The following is a 25606-nucleotide window of genomic DNA, read 5'->3' as shown; positions in this document are numbered from 1 at the left end:
AGGAACAGCAAAAAACTCAAACTGTTGTTCCTTTTGAAAAAGGAACAGCAAAAACTCAAACTGTTGTTCCTTTTGAAAAAGGAACAGAAAAAAACTCAAACTGTTGTTCCTTTTGAAAAAGGAACAGCAAAAAAACTCAAACTGCTGTTCCTTTTGAAAAAGGAACAACAAAAAACTCAAACTATTGTTCCTTTTGAAAAAGGAACAGCAAAAAAACTCAAACGGTTGTTCCTTTTGAAAAAGGAACAGCAAAAACACGTATTGCTGTTCCTTTTGAAAAAGGAACAGTAAAAACTCAAACTGCTGTTCCTTTTGAAAAAGGAACAGCAAAAACACACCAAATGTTGTTCCTTTTGAAAAAGGAACAGCAAAAACACGCACTGTTGTTCCTTTTGAAAAAGGAACAGAAAAAACTCAAACTGCTATTCCTTTTGAAAAAGGAACAGCAAAAACTCAAACTGTTGTTCCTTTTGAAAAAGGAACAGCAAAAACACACCAAATGTTGTTCCTTTTGAAAAAGGAACAGCAAAAACACGCACTGCTGTTCCTTTTGAAAAAGAAACAGCAAAAACTCAAACTGCTGTTCCTTTTGAAAAAGGAACAGCAAAAACACACCAAATGCTGTTCCTTTTGAAAAAGGAACAGCAAAAACACACCCAACGTGAAAGTGCAGAAGTGCTGTTCCATTTCGAAAAGGAACAGCAAAATGTGAAAGTGCAAAAAGTGCTGTTCCATTTCGAAAAGGAACAGCAAAATGTGAAAGTGCAAAAAGTGCTGTTCCATTTCGAAAAGGAACAGCAAAATGTGAAAGTGGAAAAAGTGCTGTTCTATTTCGAAAAGGAACAGCAAAATGTGAAAATGCAAAAAGTGTTGTTCCATTTCAAAAAGGAACAGCAAAATGTAAAAATGCAAAAAGTGTTGTTCCATTTCGAAAAGGAACAGCAAAATGTGAAAGTGCAAAAAGTGTTGTTCCATTTCGAAAAGGAACAGCAAAATGAAATGTGAAAAAGGAACAACAAAATGAATAGCTGAACCAAAAAGTGCTATTCCTTTAGAAAATAAATAGCAAAATGAAAATGATGTCCATTTGAAAAAGGAACAGCAGGAACGACAAAAATGCACACAAATGCTGTTCCTTCAGAAAAGGAACAGCAAAATACACAACCATAAAATGCAAGCACGCAAAGAATGAATTAGCTGTTCACTGCATTGATGCTGAGGATGGGTTGCACTTTGAATGAAGCAACACCTGAAACACAAAATATAAGAGAAATTATAAAAGAAGCAACAAAAAGCAGTATGTAAATAAATAAACTGAGTTGCAACAGCTATGATGTTATGTCAAAAAAATGATCTATTTGAGAAATGTTTTGGCAGCAGTGACAAGACATGAATCTTGAAATTGAAATCAATTCTTCATTTGTTCTATTATGAATCCGTTGGGTAATGATTTGGATAAAATTCCTTTGTTTTATAAAAATTTCTTTGAAAAATCACTCGTCCATAAGTTGACCTTCTTTATTTTCCCAGGACCTGCAAAAAAACGAGTATCTACCTGCAATAAAACATTAAATCATGGATAAAGAGAGGTGATCGGGCTCCCCTAATCCAAGAATTATGCAAAAAACAGCAAGTAGTTATTCTGTATAACAAATCCATAGAGAAAATAACAAAGTAAAATTTATTTGTTACCTGCGGGAGAGCAGTGGTCGACCATACTAACCAGCAGTGTTTTAATCGCAACTTCTTTGTTTTTCGTCCAAATTCAGTGATTCCAAAGCCAAATGAGAGATAATTCAAAGGTTTATCTCCAGTAGAAACAGGTTTTAAAGATTCAATCATATGATATGTCAAATTTGTTTAGAACAACCTGCATAATAGAGTCATTTTCGATTACCCGGCTTAGACCAACAGTTGATATTTCAAGCATAACTTTTTCGTTTGATGTCGGATTTGAATGATTCAAATTGGAAATGAAAATAGATTCATTTATTGATCTCCAATAGAAACAGGTTTTGAAGAAAAGAAGAATTGATAGGTCAAATATTGTAAGGAACAGCCGGAAAAACATAGTTTTAAGGGTGCTGATTTACGATAGACAGTCAGTATTTTGATCATAACGTCCCCATACGATATCGAAAATGAGTGATTCAAATTTCATTGTAAACTAGATTCATAGGGGAATCTACCATAGAAACAGGTTTTAAAAATTCATTCATTTAGGCCTCCAAAAACTGACTGTCTCAACTCTGTTCCTGAGCTGCCCGCTAGACATCCGGTCAATGTTTTGGCTTTAACTTTTTCGTTTCAAATCCAAATTGAGTGATTCAAATTGGATTGGAAAGTATACATCATGGGCTACTTAGGATAGAAACAGGTTTTAAAAATATGGTCATTTAGGCCTCCAAAAACGGACTGTCCCAACTCTGTTCCTGAGCTGCCCGCTAGATAACCGGTCAATGTTTTGGTTCTAACTTTTCCGTTTCAAATCCAAATTGAGTGATTCAAATTGGGTTAGAAAGTAGACATCAAGGGCTACTTAGGGTAGAAACAGGTTTTAAAAATATTCACTTTTGGTCCCTCAAAACATGACTGTCCCGACTGTTTTTCCAGAAAGTTCATCAAGCCCGCAAGCCAAAAAAAATGAAATTCAAGCATTTTTTCAAATTGGTGATAAAAATGAAAATGAGTGTTTGTAGAACTTATTATTTCCATTATGATTCATCTACATACACAAATTATAAAAAAAAATTATCACCGATGTTGATTTGCATAGCATGTTGCAACAAAAACCCTAGTTTTACATGGAAAAACAAAATGCATTTATTTTATTACCTTATTTATTTTATTTTCTTCACTAACCTATTTTGATTTGAAAAATGAATATGACTATGTATATGAATACTTCCAGTGAAGCCATTTTCGAAGTAAGGCTTCACGTATGCACATACCCAAATTTGAAAAATGCATCTTAATGAATATTAGGGTATGAGAAGCCAACTTCCCTTCAAAAAATGGTATCAAAAATTGTTGAAGCATGGAGTGATGTTGCAAACAAATGATGGAGTAAAACCAATCTTCAATGTATCCTTTACTTTTTTGATCTTGCATAGCCATCATATCATGAAGTTCTTGGGCTTTTAAAATAGCTTGTTGATGCATAGTAAAAGAAACCTCATTTTCTTCCATAGCTTCTACAATTTTTGCATTTGAAACATTCTGAATCTCATTGTAGGTTTTCTCTAATGGCGCATGTGAGATAGAATGGGTGGGAAGGGTGGGTAAATTTTCCAGCTCAACATTGTAAGCATGTTGTACTGGTTTATTATGGTGAGGGTGTGGAATTAGTTGAGCAGGAAAATGTGTAAGGAATGGAGCATTTTGATGATGTGGCTGATTGGGTTGTGTGAATGGTTTTGATGGGCAAGCAAGGTGTTGTGAAAGAGCTGGTGGAGAATATGGAGAATGTGCTTGTGCTACAAGATGAGGGAGAGTAGTCATGCCATCATAAGATGAACCATGCCCAACTTGTAAACAAGATAGGTGGTTATATTGAAATTGACATGGCTGCCCTAACACATTAGCATTCCATAATGGATTATGCAAGTATGACAATGGAGAAAAAGTGTTTTGAACCATACATGTAGGCCTTGATTTCCGTGGTTTTGACCTTGTTGCAGCTTCCTCATCTCTTTGATATGCTACTTCCATCGTAGATAAGGAAGAGTGAGTATCTATGAGATGCTCCTTTCGGTCATGAGAACAAAACACTTCATCAAATTCTTCATTTTTATGAACCAGCCTTGGAGATTCCTCTTGAATACCCTATGCACAACTCACAAACATCATCATATGATAACTGAAAAACATCACCTTTTCCTATCAGATTTAGGGTTTCCAAACATTCATCTTTGATTCCTTTAAGAAGGAGTGTTTTTAAGATCTCTTTTTCCAAATGCTTATGCTTTGATTTTTGAAGGTTATAATGAAATCGATCTACATAGTCCTCCAAACTTTCATCTTCCCCTTGTATCATATAGAAAATATCTTCATTGGATTTGCAATAGTCTTGGTACTTCTTCAAGAATATGTTCTTCATGTCCTCCCATGATTGGATGCAATTCCCACCTAGGCTCATGAACCATCGGAGAGCTGCTCCTTTTAGAGTAAGAGGAAACACTTTCAATCTTTGATCATTAGTACAATAATCATATCCTCTACAAAGTATTTCAAACTCAAACATAAATGTATGTGGATCTTCATTTGCTAAACCATGAAAATTTGGTAAAGATGGGGGAATTATGTGCATTTGTGTCACTCCTAGATCTTTGATAGGAAATTCAAAAGTAGAAACGTGAGCCATTTCTTACCATAATAGAGGATGTTCTTCATGTGTTTCTTCAAGGCTCCTTCTTCAAATGTTCCTGTCAATTAGTTAGTGAAATGGGTGGTGCTTACATCACCACTTAAGTGAAATCATGTGATTCATTTTTTAAAAAAATTTATATTTTTCCTAATAATTCACACAAAAATTCAAACATCTATTTCTACTCTAGGTTCTTTAACAGTCCTGCTGGAAAGCAGACGGGGGAGCAGGGCTTTTACATCCTCCGTACGCAGGTTCTTACCTTCCGTTTTTAAGATCCAACTCTTCCCTAGCAGGCACTCATCAGATTCACACTACTCTTTAGAAATGGCTACACTCTCCCCGGCAACGGCGCCAAAATGTGGAGCGATAAAAAGGTGTCTTGTGAACTCCTAATTACCTCACATTAATTATCAACCCAGGGACGACTTTTTATTTCAAGAGTGTACCCTGTCTGAGGCGGCTATTTACTTAAGAGTAATGTTTTGCAATATAGTGTTTAAAACCCAAAAGTAAATGAATGCTTGAAAAAGAAATCTAATTGGAACAACAAGAAACTGAAATGTTCTAAACTAAATCATTCATTCAAACAACCATCAATCGAGGATATAGTAGCAATAACTCAGTCCTCTAGAAATTGATGAAGGAAAAGGAATTAGAGTATGGATCATGGTTCTGGGAGCATAATAGCGTCTGCTGTGTCTCACGACAGCCTTGATCCTCCTCTCACACCAAACCAATGAAGGCAAGTAAATAAATCAGCAGAAAGTAAAACGGAACAGCGAAATGGAAATGGGATAGCAATAAATGATACAGCAGTAAAATGGAACAACAATAATCAAATGAAACAACAGTAATCAAATGGAACAGCAATCCTTAATGAATTACGAAACAACAACTATCACCCGTATGTACATGATTTACATTAATATAGCAATCTGAAAGTATTGAATGATATAACTATGTTTCTGAACGAAGGAACATTGTCCTCAAGCCTCACAAATACTATTTCATAAGAATCTAATGATGATAATATTCATACCAATTTCCTGCTATGGAAATAGATGCAATTCGAATAGATTCACTTTGCGTAATACAGAGACATGAGTGAAGGAACGTATTCAGATTTAGATATTAATCATGAAGCATAGTCTGTCATATAAAAGATATATCAGATTGCTGAAACAATAGAAAGAAACAAACCAAACCCAAATCACCGTATGATACAACAGCGGCAAGTGTCCGTTGGAGCCGGGCCCGTAGCTTCCAATGGCACCGCCGTAAACTTACTTCAGATGCAGCAAGAAGTGAACACCAATTCCTTTATATTGATTGCATTAACAAAAGTATACAAAATCAGATCTCACCGAGACTCCATGATCAAAGTTGTTCTGAAACTTATAATTACAACAACAGTCGTCCTCCTCCGCCCTCTGATCTTTGGTTTCCTATTAAATAGAGAAAGATCAGAGCATAGATAATTACAATCATGATTTCTCTTACAAATTTAGGTTTATTCTAACCCATTGATCAACAAGAACAAGGCGGATTTGGGTTTGCAGCTAAGATTTGGAGGGCGGCCGCAACAACAAATCTCAGAAAATCGTGCTCAAAGAACCCTGCGTTTCTCCCTGTACAAGCCGAATTTGGGCAAACTGTTCTTTGGGAAGATAATTGGGCCCGTTCTGGACAAAACCCATGTTCCAGATTTTCCAAATTCGTCTTCATTTGCTCAGAATCGTAACCGCAAAACTGTCACTCCTTAAACCAGCGAATTTCTGAGTTGGCTGATTTAAAAATCAAATCTTCAATCTGGAAGTTACTTTGGAGGCTAAGAATGGTAAATAAGGTTACAACCAACTTATTAGAACTATCATTGATAAAATAATGCATAATAATCAATTTATTAGAAATAAAGGAGAATAAATAATATTCATCCATGAGAGCATAAATCATTTATAAAATGGATTTAAATGATAAATTATAATAAATGACATGATGAAGAATGGTGGAAATGGGTGGAATAAACGTTCACAAGTGACAATAATCATGGCATATTAACGACCCCACACCAAGAGGCACGTTTTTCAAAACTGTCCTGATGATGTTTTCCGAGTACACATCCGGAACAAACACCATCTCTGCAAGATACCATTGGAAGACCTGTCACCATATTTTCTTTACATAGATGCTGAAGAGAGCGATAGTTTAAGTGACCAAATCGCTCATGCCAAAGTTTGCTCATTTCATCGTTATGAGCAACAAATACTGAGGGAAGATTTGATGACCCAAAGTTGTGAAACTTATACAACCTTGTAGAATCATCAGCAATGCCAGTAGCTAAAATCTGTCTAGGATCTCTTAGGTCCTTAATTACAACATCGTGAGGTGAAAATTCAACGATTTTACCTTCACCTAAATGAGTTATCTGATATACAGATAGAAGGTTGTAGGATAAGGTTGGAACACATAATACATCATTAAATTGACCATTGTCTAGATGAACAGTTCCAGTCCCTACAACATTAAGAGATCTATCATCACCAACATATATATTTTTGGTGTTACAATCATTTAAAGAATAAAACATGGCTTTGTTTTTGGCCATGTGATAAGAAGCTCCAGAATCAATGAGCCACTCATGAGAATGAGAAGAAGAAGATACATTTAGTGCATAACCAGACCGAGATGATTGACAACCACATGCAGAAAGTGCCATTCCCGAAGATGAAGTTGAAGTTGAAGAGTGCTCCAAATGGATGTTATGCTTCTTCATTGCTGCTTCCAAGGCTTCCATTTTCTTAAAGCATTTGGATTCTAAGTGGCCATCTCGATTACAAAAGTTGCAATGTCTATCAGACTTCTTCCCTTTGTTTTTATTTGTCTTATCATTTTGCTGAAATGATTTTTCATTTTGAGGCTGAGATTGCTTAGGACCCCTGTTTGGTTTAGGACCATTCTTTTTAGAATATGACTTCTTAGGATTCTTTGAATTTGGTTGCTGCTGGGCGGCTAACGCTTTCTTGGAAGAGTTTCCAAGATTAAGAAGACCAAGGTGTAAGAGTTTTTCTTGTTCTCTTATTAAAGAATCACAAAAAGAATCAAAGGAAAGGGACTTGTAGTCTGTTCCTTGAGAAATAAAGGCTTCTCTTGTAGAATGGAAGGTGGAAACAAACACAGAGTAGGCTGGTCCCAACTTAGTAAGAATGGAATAGATAAGGTTACTATCTTCTTTCTTAACCTTAACACCTTCCAAGAGATATCTAAGGGTCTTGAACTTGGACAAGAAATCTTCAATGCAAGAAAAATTATTAGGGTCCAATGTAAGCAACTCATTTTCAAGTTGATGGGCTCTAAGTTCATTTTTAATCCCAAAAACTTTATTGATTTGTTTCATTACTTCATCAGGAGTATCAAGTTCTGCAATATGGAATCTAAGATTTGGAGAAATAGACATCCCTATCAATCCACGTGCTTGATCTTGCCTATTTTCCCATTTAGCAGCCTTATCTTTATCCTTTGGTTTCTTTTCTTGGCCTGAGGCTATTCTGTAGAGACCTTTACTTCTAAGTAAATCTTCAATGTAGGACAACCATTGGAAGTAGTTGGTGCTATCAAGAGTAACTTGGTATTTACTTTCCATTTCAATGGAAAATGAAGCTAAAGATGCTGAAACTAAGTGTTCCAATGGATAGATCTTGAAAAATTAGGCTGGTTTAAAAAAAACGGCTCTGAAAACGGCTTCCGGATGAAGAAGTTATGGCTTTTTGAAAAAAAGTTGTTGAAGATGCCGACGAAGTGCGGGAATGTGCGGAAATGAAAAATCCGCCCTCACAAAAAGGAGATTTGAACCCAAGACCTCTACTCTCTTAAAATAGCTTTGAACCAATTGAGCTATACAAAAAATTTGAGAGAGAGAGAGAGAGAGAGAGAGAGAGGGGTTGATGCTTTGGGTTGCGTGCTTGCTTTGAGAAAGCTCTTTTTCCCTACAAAACAAAAAACACAAAACCCAACATGGACATGCAAAGAAAACGAACCTTACGGCTCGAAGTTAGCTTTAGCCGGAAACTAAATATTTTTCTCAATGTTTCTGATTTTCCGAGATCACACTAAGGCGCAGGGAAAAGAGCATACGCATGAGAAAAATCCTTCCTTTCTGTTTCTGATTTGCCCAGATCGCATAGAGTCGCAGGGCAAAGAGCATACGCAGAAATGAAAGGTATAGATCCGGTAATAAAAGAAGCTAAATAAACCAAAACCGAAATAAACAGAGAGAAAATAACTGTAAACTGCAAATAAACACTGTATACCTCCAGATCTTAAAAATGATGCAGCTAGGGCTACCAGAAACCTTTTCATGTGAAATGAAAGGGGTTCCTCACTGGAATAGATGCTCCCAACATAATAGAGCAGTCCTCTCAGCCCGAAAGTAGTCAGAAACAGTAGATCTGGGAAACGACAGTCGGATGCAGTTCTACCGGCTTCAGATTTGGATCACCAATGGACGCGGCCCTCAAATAGCTCTGATACCATGTAGGAATTTACAGGGTAAGTTCCTCAGACAGAAAACCAAAGGACACCGCTCACAACCAGATCACAGATCAATACACCAGTATTTTGACGTGGTTAAAACCCTCAAAGAGGGAAATAGTCCACGGCCTGAGCCAATGCGGCCACTTCAGGCAATTTATTAATAAAAGAATGAAAATTTACATATGCTTCTCTCATAGACGGATTACCCTACAAATGACCCTCCTTGCGCTTTAAATAGAAATCATGGACCAATCGGGTGTCAAGCCATGGATCAAGTGTCGGTAATACCGAGGAGAGAATGAACCGTCAGATCACTACATATCATGACCGTCGGATTGTAAGTTACAAAATGTACATAGTAAAGAAACACACTTTACCTAACTCTATACTAGACCAAGTTATACTTAACTATTTCCTATGTGTCGGAATATCCTAACACAAAGTTCTATTAACCAGAGTAATTAATCAACAACATTTAGGAAGTAGTTCACAACATTTTGATGATTATTAAATCAATAACTCAAATGATTAAACAATAATATAAGGAAACAGTTCACAAAATATTATTGTTTGTTAAATCAGGATTAAACGACTAATTTTTGAGTAAATAGTTACTTAGAAATTAGAGTTAAGCACATAAGAGCATAAATCAATAACAAGTGATGATTGAGGCAAATTACTCATATAGGCAATAGTGCACAAATATGAATAAAAATTATACATTTTTGCCATTATAAAATGAAATTAGTATAAAAAACAATAGTATTTTAAATACCAATTTATTGAAACTGTTTCTCTAGCTCTCATTTCCATTGTCCTTTACAATGCTTGAACTCTGCTATTAAAATAAGAGCTGCAATAGTGCAAGCTCTGCTCTGCATACATAGTACAAAATGCAAAAGAAAAAATATTCAATTATCCCCAGATCTCAGTTTTACTCTCTTCTCCACCTATAACTCTAAATCCCCATTACAATAGTGCTTTTAAGAATTTCAAAATTGTAGAGAAGAGAAGTCATTTCTCCATTTTACAAACTACTATTTATAATTACCAAAAATGAATTCTAAATAGAAGAGTTGTTGAAGAGTAATTATGCTCTAACAATTTTCATTGGTCCAAATGTATTTTCTTCTATTGCTAGATAAATTCCATTGATTGAAGTCTTCTTTTCCACATCTCTTCAACTATTTTCCTGCCAAAACCAATTAAAATACAATTTAAAATCAAAATACCAAATCTGTAACACAAAATATCTCCAATCAAAACTTAATTAAATAAATAAATAAAAGGAAATCTGAGATTTGTGTTGATCCCTGTAAATATCTAACTAGTTAAGGAGAACATAGTTGAATGGATATGTATTCAACAGAGCTTATGAGCCAATAAAAATGCAGAAAATTAAACTCAGAAAAATAATTTTGTTTAAATATTTGGAGTTTGATCTTATGCTAAATTTTAGACTCATTAAATAATCAAATCTGGTTATGAAACCACTTCAGAAATATTCTTCATGATTTTATATATCCAACGAGTCGTCCTCGGCCAAACTAAAACTCAACTTATGAGCTCCCAAAGTTGACGTATCAAAATTGCCAGAATTCTGGAAAATTTGTTGTCTGAGCTAAAAATAAGAAAATTTTAATTAAAATCTAATCCTAAATTAGATTAAATACTATTACTTAATTAATATTAATTTAATTATAATTACAAAATTAAACTAACTTAATTACAAGCTAATTATATATAATTAAAATAAATTTTAATTTAAAAGTTAATTAAAAATATAATTATATTATATTAATATTATAATTAAATTGTATTAAAATTTTAACATATTATAATATTAAATTATAATATAATATAATATAAAACTATAAACCAACTTAGATAAGTGAAGCAACTCTGGATTCTGGGAGGAGCGATGGGGTTAGGGTTACTTTGTTGTTTTCGTCCACAGGTTTCAGGGTTTGCAGTACGCATTTACCGACCGCCCCCGTAACTGCTATTCCCCCTGTTGCTTCCCATTTACCTTCTTACCTCAGTTGTTATTGGGCAAGACCTCCAGTTAGGCATTTTTCTTGGGCGAGTTGGTCCTTCCCACCGACACCTCCCATTTTCCTGTTTTGCATCGAACCTGTAAGCAGTTGTCAGCCGGCGGTTTCGATAGTTATGGAAGACCTCTTAGACTATTCTGCGGACCCTTCAGAGGATGTGCCCATTTGGACACATCTCAGAACCACACCAAAGGGTTTTTATCACCTTTGACAATGAACTCTCTGATGAAGTAGAAGACCTTCCCTCCATTTCAAGCTCTCGCATTTCGTCTATCTCGCTGCCTGAAGACGCTCCGGCGATCCCTGATTACATCTCTCAGCCGCTCTCACCGAATTCCGTGGCATTTGCTGAGCCTTCGAGTATCCCAGGTGAGCAAACCCTAGGGGTGGTTCCTGGTTCAAATCCCTCTTCATCTGGAATTTGCAAACCCTCGGCAGTCCACCATTTGGCTTCTACTTCACAGGTGCCCGTCTCATCTGCACCTTTGTCCTCGGTGACTCCTCCACTGAGTGATTTCACAGGTATTGGCTCCATTTCGGGCTTTTTTGCCTCCATTCCGTCATCTGCAGCTAGGGTATCACCTTCTTCGGCAGTTGCACATCCATTCGAGGTACCTGAAGTTTCGGCCACTAGATTCAGTGGGGGTTCTAAGAGAAAACGGTGCCTAAAGCTCCAGAACTATGAGGTATTCCTCAAACTCTCAGAGGACACACAGTTATTGGATTCAATGGACTCTGCGGAGAAGTTCTTGTTGGCTGGGTCCACAGCAGGCATTTTAGTGTGGAGAGGCTTCAAAAATGGACAGTGGAGGTTTGGGGCCATCATCTAAAGGACCCCCCAGGGTTCAAACCTTTGTTAAAGGTTGGTTCGCGCTGCCGTTCAGTTGTTTGGCTCACACTAACTGGGTACTTTCTACAATATGGCACATCGACCAAGTTCTTGTTCTACTTAGGAGGTGGACGCTGATGTTCGACCCTGAGCTTGAAAGGGTATATGTTGGACCTATTTGGGTACATCTCCCTCACCTTTTATGCCTCCTTTCAAACTACGGGGCGTATGGCCTATGCCAGGATTATGGTTCACCTAGATCTCACTGATGGCCTTCTGGAACATATAAACATCCAACGGAGGAATGCATCAAGGCAACAGATTTTGGACTATGAGGGCGTCCCATTCAAATGCACGAGATGCCACAAGGTGGGGCATCTTTTCAAAGATTTCCCCCTTAATGGTGGGACATTCAAAAAGACTCTGAGGCAGGAGCCATTGACACAGGAGGAACCTATACAGGGGAAAAACCTCGAAATTTTGAGGAACAACCTCGGAATGCAACATCCCTAGTAAGGAAGACTGATGCACAGTCAATCCCAGAGGAATTGGCTTCGACTCCTATATAGTCTACCCTGAAGAAGAGTGGCAGGCCTCCCCACTGACCTCCTCCCCCGCCACCTGAGCATGCCATGACGGCCTCCAGAGACTCTAATACCTCGGGTGAGAGCATTCCTCTCACTTTTTCCTCTCTTTGCTGCACAAATATTCATGATATCTTATCATCTGGTCTTTCTTTGGGTATGCGTTCGGCTACTTCCTCTGCTGCCTCTACTCAGATTATTTTCAACTTTGCTCCCTCACATCCTATCATTTCACCCACACCTCCCTCTCTGTCGATTCCCCCCCCCCCCCAACCCCCTCCTCCACCTACATCCTCCCTACTTTCCCCTCTAGCACCTAGGTATATGAACCGCTCAAAATCCAAGAGACAGGCTTTGGACCATGTTGGCCTCGACATCATCCCCCCCACATAAACTCCATCAAGGTTGACCCTCCTCTCTCACTATTGCACAATCTCAGGCGGGAGATGAAATCGCATCGGGTAAACAGTCCACAATTCCTGAGGTCTTTAGAGCTATAGAAACCCCTTCTGACCCCCCCCCCCCCCCCCCAATGAAGTTTTTCTCCTTCAATTGTCGAGGGCTTGCTAGGCCTGATAAAAAACTAGCACTTAGATAGTTAGTCAATATCGACTCACTTGACCTCATCTTTTTACAAGAGTCACTCGGCCCTGCTGCAGACATTACACTGTCCCTTGAGCATATGTTACCTGGGTGGAAATTTACTGGTCTGGATGCACATGGGAGATCTGGGGGTATAGCCTTGGGATGCAACTCCCATTCTATCAAACTGCTCAATTGTTGGGGAGGGGCTGCACATATTGGACCCAATATTCATTCTGCGGACATGGGCATGATATTTAGAATTTACAACATATATGGGTCATGTCAAAATAGACCCAATTTTTGGGAATATATCCTGGGTTTAGATTTATTTTATGTTGATCATCTGATACTTGGAGGGGATCTAAATTTCTCCATTGGCCATTTAGAGTCCTGGGGCCATCAAGCACAGAGAGATTCTCTCTCAGGCTACTTCTCTACCATTCTGGATTATCATCATCTAATTGACATCCCTTCAGCCAAGATTCAAGCCACCTGGAGAAATAATCAGACCGGGGAGAATGGTCTAACGCGCAGACTGGACTACTTCTTAGTTAAAGAGAATGTAATTGATTTGGGGTTCTGCATCAGACAATGGGTCGAATCAGGGGGGATCTCTGACCACCTCCAGATACATGAAAATCAAAGGAAGTAGAACAAAGCCCAAGGGACCATATAAATTCTACTCATACTGGCTGATGGAAGCCTCTTATGTCAACATGGTTATAGATTACTGGAAAAATCCACCTAGGGCAGGGGGAAATTTCACTAATGGCTTTATACACAACCTTATAATGTTGAAGAAAATGTCCAAGCAATGGGCACACAACAAGAGGACTTAGGATGATCTCTCTCTGAGACAAATTGAAACCGAGCTGTCTGAATTTGAAAATGTACAGGGTGGATTGTACAATACATCTGAACATAAGGAGAGGATTACATCCCTATACACTGCTAGAGGGAAAATCCTTAAAGACGATGAAGAAGTCTGGAGGCTGAGAAGCAAGGCGATTTGGATGTAGGATGAGGATGCTAATACCAAATTCTGTCATAAGTTCACCAACGGTAGGAAGGCAATAAATACTATTTGGCAGCTACAAAATGAAGAGGGACAAGTTGCAAACACTTTTCTGCAACTAGCCTCTCTAGCTACCTCTCATTTCAAAAGAGCATACAGTGCCCCTTGGGAAGCAAATTTGGCCGACATCATTAGAGTTTCTCAATAATTCCCACGGTTTGTGGAGCAAGAAGAGGGAAGAGAACTGATAAAAGAGGTTACTCTGGAAGAGCTGGAGGCCACATTAAAATGGTTTAAAAAAGACAAAAGCCCTGGACCTAATGGTTGGAGTATTGAGTTCTACCTGGCTTTTTTCTGACATCATTGATGCAGATCTGTTGCATGTTATTCAGGACTCCAGAATCAGTGGACATATTTCGGCATCCATCACCTCTGCCTTCATCACACTTATTCCTAAATCTGATAATCCGACCTCCTTTGACAAGTATCGCCCTATCTCTCTATGCAATTGCATATACAAGATTATTGCTAAAATCATTGCCAATCGGATGTGGCCCATTCTTTCCAATCACATCTCTCCAGAACAATTTTCCTTCCTCTAAGACAAACAAATTCATGAGGCTATTGGCACTACTCAGGATGTGTTACACACTCTACACACCAGGAAATGCAAAGGTATGATCCTGAAAGTAAATTTATCTAAGGCTTTTGACGGAGTAAATTGGTTATACATTAAAATGCTTTTAACCCATCTGTGGTTTCCCTTCATTTACATCAAATGAATCATGCTTTGTATCACTAACATTCCATTAGTGTCCTGGTCAATGGAAGTGCATCCCCTTTTTGTCTCTCGGAAAGAGGATTAAGGGAGGGCTGTCCACTTTCACCATTGCTTTTCCTCCTTGTCATGGAGGGGCTCAGCGGGAAATGTATTTTTATGTCAAATTTTAGCAATAGTTGATATCAAATGGATTTCATTCCACATTTAAAAAAAGAAATGGAAAAACAACACGAGCAGAAGGCTAAAGCAGATTGTTAAAAAGGAAAAAAATGAAGTCAACGCGTTTTCCATTGAACATCTCCTCCACGTAAATGTGTTCAGGTTCATCTCTAATTCGTTTTTTAGAGTGTATCCTCTTTGTGATTGTTGTCCTGGAATATGTGTGTAAAAACGTAATACCACGGAAGAATATGTGTGTAAAAACGTAATACGACGGAAGAAAACGTACAAGGATAAACATAGATACATGGGAGAAAGACCAATCGCCGTTTTTTTCAATCCCATTGCCCGTCAAACACTGCGTGTTCGAAGAAAACAAAAGAGGGAGCGATTAACTTGGTAACAAAGACTTCGAGAATTGAGTGGCGTTTTCCATGTTCAGAGACCTAACATCCTGTCAACCCTGTGAGCTGTCATGACCATTTTTTCCTTTCTTGTAAGGACCCGATTAACTTGGTAACAAAGACTTCGAGAATTGAGTGGCGTTTTCCATGTTCATAGACCTAACATCCTGTCAACCCTGTGAGCTGTCATGACCATTTTTTCCTTTCTTGTAAGGACCCGATTAACTTGGTAACAAAGACTTCGAGAATTGAGTGGCGTTTTCCATGTTCAGAGACCTAACATCCTGTCAACCCTGTGAGCTGTCATGACCATTTTTTCCTTTCTTGTAAGGACCCGATTAACTTGGTAACAAAGACTTCGAGAATTGAGTGGCGTTTTCCATGTTCAGAGACCCTAACATCCTGTCAACCCTGTAAGGACCACCACCCACCATGTGATAGCTCTGTGTCAGTAAATTGATACATCGTGACTAAGTTTCAATAAAGTTACGTACAAATTCCTCCTCATCTCTGTCCCCCACCTACTCAATCGTCCAATTCCATATCGTATTTTTCATTTTTAGATGTGATTGAAGACCACCGATTCCCGTAATTCACAAGAAAAGAGAAGGAACGCAATTGCAATTGCAAAGACTTTGAGAGTTGAGTGGGGCAGAGGGGCGTTGTTTGTTTGCATAAAGTCTAACACCCTGTCAAGCCTCTGAACTGTTCACCACCACCCATGGCATAACTCTGTACCAGCAGATTTGTTACATTCCTTCTCTTTTCTCATGTGTATTACGAGAATGGTGAGTGGTGGTCTTGCACGAGATGGGAAAAATTTGGAAGAATATTTATGGGTGGCCTTCAATCACATCTAAAAACGACGAGATTAAGTCCGTAGAATTGGACGAGTGAGTGGGTGGGGAAATTGCTGAATAACTTTGTCACGATGTATCAATTTACTCGTACAGATCACCATACCACCCACCATGGCATAGCTCTGTACCAGTAAATTGATACATCGTGACAAAGTTTCCATAAAGTTACGTAGAAATTTCTTTTTCATTTTTAGATGTGATTGAAGACCACCGATAATGATTCTTTCAAACCTTGTCCTTCTGGGGGAAGACCATCACCCACGATTCCCGTAATTCACAAGAAAAGAGAAGGAACGCAATTGCAATTGCAAAGACTTTGAGAGTTGAGTGGGGCAGAGGGGCGTTGTTTGTTTGCATAAAGTCTAACACCCTGTCAAGCCTCTGAACTGTTCACCACCACCCATGGCATAACTCTGTACCAGCAGATTTGTTACATTCCTTCTCTTTTCTCATGTGTATTACGAGAATGGTGGGTGGTGGTCTTGCACGAGATGGGAAAATTTTGGAAGAATCTTTATGGGTGGCCTTCAATCACATCTAAATATGACGAGATTAAGTCCTTAGAATTGGACGAGTGGGTGGGGCGCAGAGATGAGAAGAAGGCGTGGGGAAATTGCTGAATAACTTTATGGGAACTTAGTCGCGATGTATTAATTTATTCGTACAGAGTTATCCCATGGTGGGTGCTGGCGCTAGTCCTGGTGATTACAAGAAAGGAAAATTTTGCGTAGACAGCTCACAGAGTTGACGGGATGTTAGAGTGTGTGAACGCAGGTAAATAAGTTTATTGAAATTGTTAAATAACTTTATTGGAACGTAGGCGGGAGGTATCAATTAACTGGTGCAGATTCATCGAATGGTGGGTGGTGGTCTTTAAATATTTGGAATGTTAAATACAGACAGCTCACAAGATTGACACAATGTTAGAAACACGGTCGACTCAACTCTCAAAGTCTTTGTTTACCAACTTCATTGTTCCAAAGACATCTATTTTTTCTCAATCCAACTCTCCGTGTTTCGTCGGACGATCGAATTGAACAAAATGGCCACTGGTTTCTTATTCAACGTTTTCTTTCGTGGGATGTACGCAACACTTTTCATGAAGGTCCGTGATTTCACAATCACATTTTCTACAAAAATCTTTCGAATCATATACACTTGCATCTTGTACGAGAAACACTATTTTTCTATAAAATGCTATTAATATATTATTTTTCTATAAAATACTATTTATATATTTTGAGACTCTAAATTATAACATTTTTTGTTTTTGTTTTTGTTTTTTTCTCAAACTAGTGGGACTATTATCATTGGTTCTTATCTGTAAATGCAAGTGTTATGAAAATATAATATTTTTGATAAACAAAATATAAATAAGTAAACTCACACCACCAAATATGGAAAAATAACTGGGAAAATATTAACAACTTTTTTATTACTAACTATAATAATTACAAGCACTTTCGCTTGTGAGCTCAACTCTCAATTGCTCAATGTTGAATACTAAATGAACTCAATCTTATATAATAGAAAAATTCCCCGTATATTTGAGGAGAAATTTTTGTTACAAATGAAATCAATCTTATATACCAGAAGAATTCCCCGTTGAGGAGAATCCTTTGTTACAATCGAGGATTTCATTACATAGTAGAAGTCTCACTCACATTGAGACGAGACGAATATTTGAAAGAAAAATACAACACTAAAATATTTCCACTCACATTTAAATATTTTCATTCATTCTGAGTTATAGTTGGAATCATACTTAATAATCTTTCACTCACACTTAAATATTTGCATTTATTTTTTAACTATATTCGGACTCACACTTAACAATCTCAACCAAATTTCTCATCACCTTTGTATCACACTTGTTCAGTGTATTTTCCCCAACTCTACCCGCCCATGATCTAGTACTTGGAAAATAAAATGATATCAAAAATCAATATGCATTATTTTAGAATGATATGCTAGGTTTTTTGCTAAGTGAATAGCACTTTGACTACCACAATGCAACACATATTTGTCTTGTTTTATTTTCAACTCTTCTAGAAAGTGTTGCATTCATTTGCATCTATTTACAAGTTGTTGTCGTAGTTATATATTCTACCTCTATTGTGGAGGGAGCTACTATCTTTTGCAATTTGGACACCCAATATCTTCTGTAATTTGGATACCCAAGACATTGTTACACTTGCAAAAGTATATAAATAAGTAGTGGTGAACTTTATACTATCGACATCTCCAGCCATATTTGCATCTGCATAACCTTCAAGTTTGGAATTATTGTTACCAAAACATAAACAATAATTACTAGTACCCTTGAGATACCTTAAAATCCACTTCACATGTTGGGAATGTTGTTTTTCTGTATTTACAAGAAACTTGCCTACAATTCCTAATGAATTTGCAATATCTGATCAGGTACATGCCATGGCATACATTAGGCTACCAATTGTTGAAGCATAAGGAGTCCTTCTCATTTACTCTTTCTCCTTATCATAACAAGGACATAACTCAACATTAAGTTTGGTGTTACATGCAAGGGGTTTATCAACTAGCTTGGCATCCTTCATATTGAACATGTCTAATACCTTTTCGATATATTTTTCTTGTGATTGACACAACTTTTTTTTCTTTCCATCACATATGATTCCCATGTCTAGTATTTATTGTAGTGGACCCAAATCTTTCATTGCAAATTTGCTGCCCAAATCCTTCTTCAACTTGTTGATCATGTTCTTATCATATCCAACAATTAACATGTCATCAATATACACTATTAATAAATGTACACTTCATATCTCTTGATGTAAACACAATGATCAACCTCTAATATTTTAAAACCATGTTCCAACATAAATGAATCAAACTCTTACAACATTGACCCGGTGCATCTTTTAGTCCATAGAGGCTCTTTTTCAAAACTAATTCTCTTTACCTTTTTCTTTGAATCCGTTTGGTTTCTCTTGTCGAAAAGTGTAACTAGGTTCAGTCCTCATAATGACATGTGCAAATGTGATTTTATGTAATTGATGTAAAGAATAAAAATAAAATTATTTTTGTAATGCTTGTCCCATGGGTTTCATGAGCAAGGAATTTTATTTTTAGTAATGCCTCCCGTTGAGAGCCATTATGATTGGTCATAAAGTAAAAGAGTCTATGTCATGTATGAAGGACCCTTTTTGGGCATGTTACATTTTTGTATGAGTTATTAAATGTATAGAAAAGCCCTCCAAGATCAGGCAAAGTCACCTCCTTCAAATTGGCTTCGAGAAGAATAATATTATATTCACCAAAGGACACGTCAGCTCATCTACATGTGAAGTCAGCTTATTATCATGGCAAAAAACTATAAATATGCTACTCGGCCTCATTTCAGAGCAAGGATTTTCGGTCAAGGTCTAAAGTTAGTAAGTGGTGCAAAGGTCAGCCAAAGGGAGCCTTATAGTCAGGGAAAAGAAGGGAAGGAAGAACAAAGTCCCTAGAATTGTTTTGAGTTTTTTTTTAGGGTTGAAGTTATCCACATGTGCGAGGAATATTTGTTGTTCAAACCGCAGAAATAAATCAAAGTATCATAGTTAGATTTGAGGACAATTCAAGGAGAAAGTAAAGGTGATACTCAAGCCAGTTCAAGGGGAAGAAGTTTTCTTCTAGGCAAAGGGGAAGCAAGGGTCTATGTTGGTCCATCTACATGAGCCAGGGTTTTTGATCTAGTACCAAAATTTGCAAGTATGTCCCTAGGAACCGAGACTTAGAGAGATAACCGAGAAGGAGGAAGAATTGTGAAGTGTGTCTATTTTTGACACACGGAAGAAGGAAATCATCAAAGAAACTTTGTGTCTTGGTCTTGGAGAGGAAAATAGGTCAAGGTTCTTGGTCTTGGTATTCCTCTCAAGTGGGAGAGGTTTTGGCCCTAGTTGATAGCCTATATTCTGTGCCTCTTATCTCTTGTCTCTTTATGGTTTATGCATTAGTAGTTGTTTGATGAAGAATAACACTATAATAAGATATGTAAAAGAATATCCTAATCTAAGAAGTAGAAAACATTCACAAGAAGTTATCAATATAAGAAAAATTACCTAATTTCTATGCCCTAGATTTCTCAACATGGTATCAGAGCTAAGGTGACTAAATCAAGGAAGGACATCTTATCAAGGGACACTAAAGAATCAAATCTCAAGGAATTAATCATAGTCAATATCATCTTAATGTCAAGATCTATAAAAAAAGCATCATAATCCTAGATCAAAGAATTCTACAAAGAAGTATTAGGATCATCATCAAGAAAAGAAGGCCAAAACCATACATATACTCAAGTTGAATAGATCTATGAATCAAGGTAAGCTTGAAGTTTATTCATCCAAGAAAATCACTTAAAGATCAATATCATATTATCATCAATCAAAGAAGAATTCCTGGGATCTACTCTCAATCACTTTGAACTTGAAATGTTTTGAAGACTATTCATCCAAAGAAATCTATATCAATAGGCGGTGTCATCAAGACTCTAAGGTGATCTATCTCTCATTGAAACAAGATTCCTACCACTGAAGACATCATCAAGAAGTCATCATTGATCTTCAGCAATAAGACTTCGCCATCAAAGGATCCTAATGGATCTCCCTCTCTGTGAGATCAAGAATCAATATTGAAGAAAACAATCTTCATCAAGGAGAAGTTTTCTATTCTCTATATCATCATCAACAACAAGGAAGCAACAAGGATAAGGAGAATTCTATCAAGTAAGTATATTTATGTCCACATCTAAATCTGTCAAAACTTCTTTTTGTAAGTAAATCAACAAATTGTTTAGGGCTTCAAACTATCTTGCATGGAAGAAAATAAGAGATTTGGATCTCATTGAAAATGAGGTGATGGAACATGTTGAAGGGTCTATCACAAAATCAAGAAAGGAAGATGCTCAAGCTCTTGAAAATTATATGAAAGGGGAAGTTAGGTCTCAAAGGATTCTTATAGAATCCATCAAGTATCCCCTCATCCCGTATGCATCAAAACTTGAAACTTAAAATGAAATCTATGACAAATTGCTAGAGTTGTATTCTGTAAGCATTGCTGGAGAAGTCATCTCATTAATGCAAGAAATATACATGATAAAGATTTCAAGGGAAGATGGAATAGCCTCATATTTCATGAGGATATCTGAAATCTGGTATCAACTACAAGATCTAGGAGAAGTCATATCTGATAGAGAAATGACTACAATTGTACTAAATACACTACTGGAGGAGTGGGGTAACTTTATTTCAAGTATTTATGGGAAGAAATAAGCTACTCCATTCTAGGATCTATGGTCACTGTGAAATATTGAATAAGCTAGACTAAAGGGAAAATATGATGTGGGAGTAGGTGAGAAAAATCAAGCTTATGCTACGATGACAAGAAGAAAGGGAAAATTTGGAAAGTTAGTTCTTGGAAAAGGAAAAGGGACATGTATAAGATTCAATGCTATGGGTGTCAATAATATGGTCACTACAAAAGAGATTGTCCTAGGATGAAGTCGGATTATAATAAAAGAGGAAGAGAAGAAGCTCATATCACTGAAGAAGTAGAGGAAGCTTAAAAGAAGAATTCCAAGAAAGAGGAAGGAAGAGATCTCTACTATGACTGAGATAGTTTTCATCACCTAAGTTCTTCTCAAGTTCCTAAGTATTCTATTGCAAGATATGGCTATCATGATTGACTAAAATGAAGGGATGCATCTTGGAATCTTATAAGCATTGAAAGAAAGAGCTCGTAACATCAACATAAAAAAGCATTGCAGTCAACTATGGAAAGATAAAGCTCTTGGAAACTTCATTTTTAACATAGGTGGCACTCATGGGAAAGAAAAAAAAAGGTCATATAATAGAAGTCTCATCATAGATTTGTCAAAAGGAATCATCTGATGTATGGGGATACTCTAGATCCTCAATATTCTCTGATGGAATCTTCATCGAAAGGTTCATTGATCAAGAGAGGAAGCAAGTGTTTTATCAAGAATTCTAAACTTGTGGAATTCATGGGATGATGGTATGATGACATAAAAGGAGAAACATATCAAGGGATTGAATCTCCTTCAATCAAGGAAGCTATTGCATGAAGACTGGATGACCCAAAGTAAAATGAGGTATGTATGGTTATATTCAATATTGAAAAGTCATGTCATATGGTTGCAGGTAACATGAATCAATGCTCTATCTTGAGAGCATGATCAAAAGGAAAAAGGATCTCCTCCTCGGAAAGGATGCAAGAAGGCATGAGTCACACATTGTCTATATGAAATCAACATAATATGTCCTCATATGTAATATGATGTGGTTGAAAACAACTGGAGGAATTCTGATTCGAAATTCCTAGGAAGGAAAGGTGTGAAGAAAGGAAGGAAGAGATTGTGGGATATGAAACCATGGAAAAACGTAATCAACATCCTAATACCAAGAAGATTTGACTAGGATATCACCATGAAATATATCAAGACTTTGATGGAGTCTGAAAAAGAAAGATACCCTTGACAATATATATCTTTGGGATATTTATTGATATGTATGGAGGATGTTGATGCAAAGAATATGTCATGATGACAGACCATCACAAAGGTAATTTTGATTTAAGTGTTCATTTCTTATTTTTGAACAAATATCTGGATGGGCTTATGAAGGGTTTCCGAGGTAAGAGCTATGGATATCTTCCACCACCAATGCCCATGTAGTAGGATGAAAGATCCTTAAGGAAACATGGCATGAAGAAGGCATCATGGCATGAAGGAAGGACATACATGGGTTAAAGGATCACCTTCTAATTATGATATGACTAACTCATAAATGAAAATTATTGATGGTATGTTCCCTATAAATAAGTCATAAACATGAAGTCTCTCAAATAACAAAAGAAGTTCATGACATTGCAAGGAGGAGTTCTTCAAGCAGTTGGTTGCCCCATCGTCTCCACCTGAGGAGCTGTTATAGTTCCCTAATTAATAGGGATCCTAGAAACAAGTTTATTACTTGGAAGAAACTTGGGAGCAAAATTATTAGGCCAAGAGATACCTTAGGTACATTCCTCCATAGAAAAGACTCCATTCCTTTATTGGAATAGATATGTCCTCCCTAGTTAAGAGAGAGAGATAGACACATCATTCTTGTCTTCACTTGGGAAGACAAAATGGAGGATTGGGTAAACATCTAGCATCTAATGCTCTTTGAGGATGATTTAGGGCATCCAAGATAAGAGTAGTTGTAAAGGACCAATATTCTTTGAGGACTGGGAATTCATGATAAGAATAGTCCCGATGGAACACACCCTAAGAACCCGAGTGGGGTATATTCTGAGAGAGGCAACAATGAGGGTATCTATACATCATTGGTATCACCAGCAGTGTGCTCAGATCTCGTGGAGATATAGAGCTATTAGTTAAAGCCTTGCTATGTGACAATTCTGGTTGATATGATGTTATACAGATGGGTTACCAATCTCACTCTTCTTATGAGAAATTCTTTAGATTGAGAATGACAAAGTACCATTATGAATACCTCCCTAGTTAAGAAGGAGTCTTGAAAAGTGTAACTAAGTTTGGTATTCATAATGGCATGTGTAAATGTGATTTTATATACTTGATGTAAAGAAGAAAAATAAAATTATTTTTGTAATGCTTAGCTCATGGGTTTCATGAGCAAGGAATTTTATTTTTAGTAATGTATCCATTGTGAGCCCTTAGGATTGGTCATAAATTAAAAAAGAGTCAATTTCATGTCTAAAGGAACCTTCTTGGGCATGTCACATTTTGTATGAGCTATTAAATGTATAAAAATGCCCTCCAAGACCAAGCAAAGTCATCTCCTTCAAGTCAGCTTCAAGAAGAATAATTATATCTTCACCAAATGACACGTCAACTCATCTACATGTCAAGTCAGCTTATTATCATGGAAAACAACTATAAATATGCCACTCAACCTCATTTCAAAGCAAAGAATTTTGGTCAAGGTCTGAAGTTAGTAAGAGGTGCGAAGTTCAGCGAAAATAAGGGAAGGAAGAATGAATTCCCTAGCATTGTTTCAACTCTTTTTTGAGGGCTCAAGTTATCCACACGTGCGAGGAATATTTGTTGTTCAAAATGTAGAAAGAAACCGAAGTATCATAATCATATTTGAGGACAATTCAAGGAGAAAGTAAAGGTGATATTTAATCTGAGTTCAAGGAGAAGAAGTCTGCTTCTAGACCAAGGGAAAACAAGGGTCTATGTTGGTCCATCTACATGAGCCAGGGTTTCTGATCTAGGATCAAAATTTTCAGGCCTGTCCCTAGGAACCAAGACTCAGAGAGATAATCGAGAAGGAGGAATAATCGTGAAGTGTGTCTATTGTTGATGTTATGTTCCTATACCAATAGGAGTCATAATTTTTGAATAGATGAGGTCAAATCTGTAATATGTACATACCTTTTCTTTTTGCAAATGTTTTCCATATTCAAAAAAATAAAATAAAATAAAATAAAAATTAAAAAATGTAAAGAGGGTATGTCCTAAAAGAAAAATCAAAGGACAAAAAGAGGAAAAAAGGTAAAAAAAAAAATGAAAAAATGAACCCCAAGAAAGAAAAAGACCATGAAAGTGTGCAAGACAAAATGCCACTACTATTTACTTTTGATGCAGAATAAAAGATTATGTGCAGCTTGTTACCTTTGCCACAATCCATGGATGGTCAAAATGTTTAAACTTGGCTATTTCATGTTTTCAATTTTATGCTTAAAGATAAAGAATAAAATCTGACCAAACTGTTTAATCTTGGCAGATAAGTAGATAGGTAGAGTAAATAAAAGGAGCTTAAGAGTTTAATCTGAGCCCTTGGATGTAATAAGGTTAGACTTAGATAGATTACTCTTGTAAAAGAAAAGAAAATGTTTTGATAAGGGTTTTCCAGCTTAAGTGCACCCTAATAAAGAGGAGTAAAAATGGTAGGATGAGTAGGTGGGTAAGTAGTTGAATGGTTGCAAAATTGTGATGATTGATTAGATAAGATCATATCATTCACCTTCATCATCAAATTTCTAAGTATGGATGAAATTGAGCATTTACCAAAGTACACAAAGTCGATTGATTAACCTCCCTCATTCATTACATTTTTCACTTAACTAATTTCCAATGAAAGTCTTAAAGTACCTAAAATCTTAAGTTAAAGGGGCTCAGAGCATTTCTCTGACTTCTGGAGGGATCGGATCCTCGGCCCAATAACTTATAGGTCCTAAGTACTAAAAGTCCCCTCATAAGCATTCACCCCCTTCAAATTCACTCATATTCCCAAATAAACTTACTTTTCCCTAATAAACCCATTTCTCTAAGGATAAAACCTTAGAAAAGTAATCACCTCCCATGTAAAAACTCCTTTAAAAAAAAAACCCACGAATATACACTTAGCCTAAGTTTTTATGTTTTTTATGT

This window comes from Pinus tabuliformis, chromosome 7 (genome assembly GCF_031772625.1).
Source record: "Pinus tabuliformis cultivar Carrire ecotype Pingquan chromosome 7, CPIR1, whole genome shotgun sequence".
NCBI lineage: Eukaryota > Viridiplantae > Streptophyta > Pinopsida > Pinales > Pinaceae > Pinus > Pinus tabuliformis.
Note: the sequence above shows the minus strand (reverse complement) of the source record.